The sequence below is a fragment of the Trichosurus vulpecula genome, chromosome 3 (assembly GCF_011100635.1).
Source record: "Trichosurus vulpecula isolate mTriVul1 chromosome 3, mTriVul1.pri, whole genome shotgun sequence".
In the NCBI taxonomy this organism is placed as follows: Eukaryota; Metazoa; Chordata; class Mammalia; order Diprotodontia; family Phalangeridae; genus Trichosurus; species Trichosurus vulpecula.
In genome coordinates, this window is record NC_050575.1 from 230,084,192 (window position 1) to 230,089,581 (window position 5,390).

Genomic DNA, 5,390 nt, shown 5'->3' on the forward strand with positions numbered 1-5,390 from the left:
ATCCTGGAAGGTAGAGGCTACCATTATTCCCATTTTATAGATGCGGAAACTGAGGTTAAGATCATGTAGCCAGCGAGTGTCTGAGGCTGGATTTGAATTCAGGTCTTCCAGATTCCAGGTCTAGCGCTCAATCCACTGCACCACCCAGAGCAGGCACCCTTCTCCCCCTTCCAGCTCTTGTTCTGGGAATAGTGAGCAGACCAATACTAAAATTGCTTCTGGAAAGGGCGCCGCTTGATTGTCCTGTGGCTCCATTTGCCCACTATCCCAGCAGCTTCATCTACTCCTCGCTACCCCTTCCCCCGATTTATGTTGTCTCCTCCTATTAGAATATAAGGCAGGGACTTTCTGGTTTTTGTACTTGTATCTCTGATACTTTGCAGAGCATGGTAAATGGTTAATAGTTTTTCATTCAATTTTCATTTCAATTCAGTTCTTTCAATGCCCATTCATTAAGTGCTTGCTATGTGAAAAACATTGAGCCAGGCACTAGCAATGAAAAAATAAAAATGGATGAGTTCCTTCCCTTAAGAAGCTTACATTCTGCTTGGGGAAACCAACATGTACATGGATAACTAAATATATAATTAAATAGATACATATATCTGTAAATATGTATATATACACATAAAAATATGGATATGTAAATATATAATTAAATATATGCACATATTTGTAAACATATATACATACATATATTTGTAAATTTATAAACATTATTTTGTATTTTCTTTGTATATATATTTTATATATATACATGCACATTATATATGTACTTGTAATATTACAGTAATATATATTTATATATAGAAATGCAAAATATTATTCTTTTGTATTTTCTTTGTATATATTTTGTACATATACTCACATAATATATGTATACATAATTTTATATGCATATATTGTATTTCTATATAATACAAAATAATTTGGGGGTGGGATAACTAGAACAGGAAGAACTAGAGGTTGGGGATCAGGCAAGGCCTTGTGAAGAAGGTGGTGCTTGTGTGAGGGATTCTAAGAGCCAGATGTCAGAAGGAAAACTATTCCAGGCATAGGAAACAGTCTATGCAGAGACCCCTAGGTGCAAGATGGATTGCTGTGTGAAAGTATTACACAAGTCAAGGTTGGTAGGTTTGGCTGGAAATTAGAGTGTGTGAGGGGAGCAATGTGAAATCAGTTTAGAAAGTGAAGTTGGAGCCAGGTTGTAAAGTACTTTAACTATTAAACAAAGGATTTGTGTTTTAGCCTAAAGGCTAGAGAACCACTAAAGAAGGGAGTGAGATAGCCAGACCCGTGCTTTAGGAATGTCTTTTAGGTAGCCATGTGGAAGATGGATTGGAAGGACGATGGTGGCTATAGAGGCCAATCAGGAGGCCATTGTGACAATCCAGGAAAGAGGTAATGAGGCCCTGGGATGGTGATGGTGTGAATGAAGAGGAGAGATTGGATGTACAATAAAAAAGACTGACCTCTATCTTTCAAATAGGCCTTGTATTCTCTTGCTTACACACTTGTCTTTGCTCTGTAAACCTGGAAAATCCTCCTTTCCCATCTTCATCATTGATGATTTTTTTTTAACCCATCCTTTTTGAAGTCCAATTCAAAGGTCACTCCCTCTATAAAGTCTTCTCTGAATGCCAAGGTCAGTTATGACCTTCTCCCTGGCACCTCACATAGCCTTTGGTGTGCACCTCCCAAATGTACTGATTTTTGTTTAGTTTTTTTTTCCTCTGTTGGTTTCTTATTCTTCTACCAAGCTATAAATTCATTGATGGCACAGACTGTGCTTTCACTAAAGAGTACTTAGCATTTTGGACTGTATTTGAAGGTGGTTTGTTTGTTGAATGAATGATTAAGACTCAAAAAGGAGAAATGACTTGTTCAAGGTCACATAGCTAGTCAGTGGCAGAGACAGGCCTAGAACCCAGTCATCCTGTCATCCAAGCCAGGGATTTTTCCATCCAAGGACAATTTTATATCTGGGCAGATTTTACAATTAAACAGAGCTTACCTAATGGGGAGGAGAGCAGGATGTAGTCTGAAGGATGGGCAATTTACTATTAGAGACCAAGGTATTGGATAACTAATGGCCAAACCTAACAAAATTTGGAGACATTTCCAGTCTGGCCAAAGCAACTCCAAGCTATTGCAATAGCTTATTGGTTGGTCTTTTTGCCTTAAGTCTCTCCCTGTTCCACTCAGCTGTCAAACGGATTTTCCTAAAGCACAGGTCTAACTATGTCACATCTCTCATCAATCAGCTCTAGAGGCAATTCTAGAGACTCCCTATTACCACCAGGATCAAATGTGAAATTACCTACTTGACTTTTAGAACCTTCCTAACCAGGCCCCTTCCTAACTTTCTAGTTTTCTTGTACCCTATAACTCAGGGATGCCCATCAATTGGGGAATGGTTGAACACATTGTGGCTTATGTATGTGGCTTATGGAATACCGCTGTACTATGAGAAATGAAGAGCTCAATGATCTTAGAAGAACATGGAAAGGCTTACATGAAATGATGAAGAGTGAAATGAGTAGAACCAAGAGAACATTATATACAGTAATAGCAATATTGTTTTAAGAATGACTTTGAAAAAAATAAATTAAAAAAAAGAATGACTTTGAGCAAATAAGTCATTTTGACTATTATAAATTCCTAAATTAACTATAAAGGACATATGAAGGTAGACACTATCTGCATCTAGAGAAAGAACTGATAAATAGAGGGATGTACAGAAGAATTTTGCATATGTATACATATATATTTATATGTATATATGTGTATATGTATGTGTGTATATTTTTATCTAATGGTAGCCATCTCTAGGGAGGGGGGAAGGGAAGAAAATACATATATGTATACATATACTTATATATCTATATGTCTACATATGGCTATATATACATACATATATAGATAGATATAGCTATAGATATACACCTATTTGTGTCTAATGGTAGCCATGTCTAGGGAGGGGGGAAAGGGAAGAAAAAAAGGGAATAAAAGGAAATTTACATTATAACTTTATTATATATTAAAAAGCAATAGGAAGTTGTACATAATTGATTTGCAATTTCATGTAAAATCTTTTTATTACATTGTGTTATTGCTTTTTTGTCCCATACACTAAAAAAAAAAGAAGTGAAAGAAACCTAAAAATAAATAACTTCCAACTCTGCCCCCACCCCCTTGCACTCTGTGACCCGGTGACACTGACATCCTTGTTCTTCCTGATGTTTTCTCTGGCCGTCCCTCATGCCTGTATCTCCCTCCCTCCTCCTCTACACCTCCTATTTTCTCTCGCTTCCTTCAGGTCTCAACTAAAGCTCCACGTTCTGTAAGAATCCTTTCCCAGTCCTTTTTAATTTTAGTGCCTTCTCTTTGAGATTATATTCAACCAATCCTATATATACTTCGTTTGTACAGAGTTGCTTGCATGTTGTCTGGTGAACTGTTTGTGAGTTGGTATGGTAGGATTTTTTGCTTTTCTTTGTATCCTTAGCATTTAGCCCAGTGCCTGGCACATAGTAGGTGCTTAGTAAATATTTGCTGACTTAATTTGACTCTTAAGGATTATGATTTGCTTTAATGGAGAAAGCGTTGTTCTTCAGTTATGTTTGATTCTTCATGACCCAGTTTTGGGGTTTTCTTGCCAAAGATACTGGAGTGGTTTGCCATTTCCTTCTCCAGCTCATTTTACATATAAGGAAACTGAGGCAAAGAAGGTGAAGTGACTTACCATGGGTCACACAGCTAATATGTGTCTGAGGCTGGATTTGAACTTGTGTTATCCTGACTCCAGCCCTGCCACTCTATCCACTGTGCCCAACAGAGGAAGTATCTACACAGAAAGAACCACAGATTCTAAGAATATTAAAGTAAAATCACTTGATGAAATCACAAAGAGCAAAGTTTTAACAATAGATGCAATGAGTATTAATATGTTAACAAAGTACAAAAGTATATTAATACCTGGTCTTTCCTCTACAAAGTGTGAAATTTTCCTTGATTGAATTAGGAGCCTAGCCATTGGTGAGATTGGCCATGCTGTCAGGTGATGGCCATTAGAAGGCTGGACATCAGGTGATGGCCCTTAAAAGACTGAGCTCAGTTGGAGCTCCAGAGGCTAATTTAAGCCCAAGTCCTTGAAAGGTACTGATCTTTACCTCTTGGTGGGGAGGGAGGGAAGGAAAAAGAGAATGTCTCCTCTTCGGTTCAGCCTTGTTCTTAGTTTTATGTTCAAGACACTCCCCCACCCCACCCCCAGTCTTCTGTTCTTTAGGGGAAGAAAACAAGCATTTATTATTAGGTACCTACTATGCACCAGGCACTGTGCTAAGCTCTGGAGATACAAAGAAAGGCAAAAGATAGTCCCTGCCCTCAAGGAGCTCAATGTCTAATGTGAGAAGACACTGTGTAAAAAAACAGCTGAAGCAGGAAGGGGAGGGAGGATGCTTGGCATGGGACCAAGATGAAGTCAAGAGGAGTGAAGCCATGTGGGGAATGAGTTGGCTGCCCGGGAATCCACCTACCATGGAGGATCTGGGGGGAATTTTCTGGTGTCCACCCTCCAGCCTCTCCAAGACAAGTATTATCTCAACTGATCTTCACAACTCCCTGTGAGGTAGGTGCTCTTATTGGTCCCATTTTACAGCTGGAGAAACCGAGGCAGACAGCAATTAAATGATGTGCCCAAGATCATAAGATGTATGTTGTATGTATGTATATAGATTTATGTATGTATAAGTGTCTGAAGACATCGTTCCATCCTATGTGACTCTTGTACATGTCCTTCCATAAACTTGCCTCAAGAGATTAGCCCAATATACTAGGGGACCTCTTTACTTTCTCCTGACTTCTTCACCAGGGTATCAGTGGAATACCCTGGCTGGAACCAGTCCAACTTCTCTTTCCACCATAAAGCTCCTTGAAGATGTCTTTGACTCCTGCTCCTCACTGGTTCCTCATTGAGTACGTGTTGTGACCTTGTAGACACTTACCATAGGACTCTCCACTGCCCTCAGTGGGATATGCATTTCTAACTCCTTGTAGATAGTTCCCTTCCCCCCATATTTCTCATGGCCATACAGTGACATTGGTAGAATGCTGGTGTTGTTTTTTAAATAGACATTTGCTTCCCTAGATAGTTTAGGGTCAGTAAGGGGCCTTGCAGTTTCTAAAACCCAATCTAGCTTGTTCTGTTCAATGCTGGATCCAACTCATTGTCCATCTGAACTGCCTGTATGAGATATGCATACCAGTGGATAAATTATGTGGGTTGTCCATTCAAATATATGTTGAAATCAAGGCAACAAAATCCCTGTATCCATTGAGTCTTTCTTAGGTGGATGGTGGACCAAGTTCATTTGCATGATTACAGATCA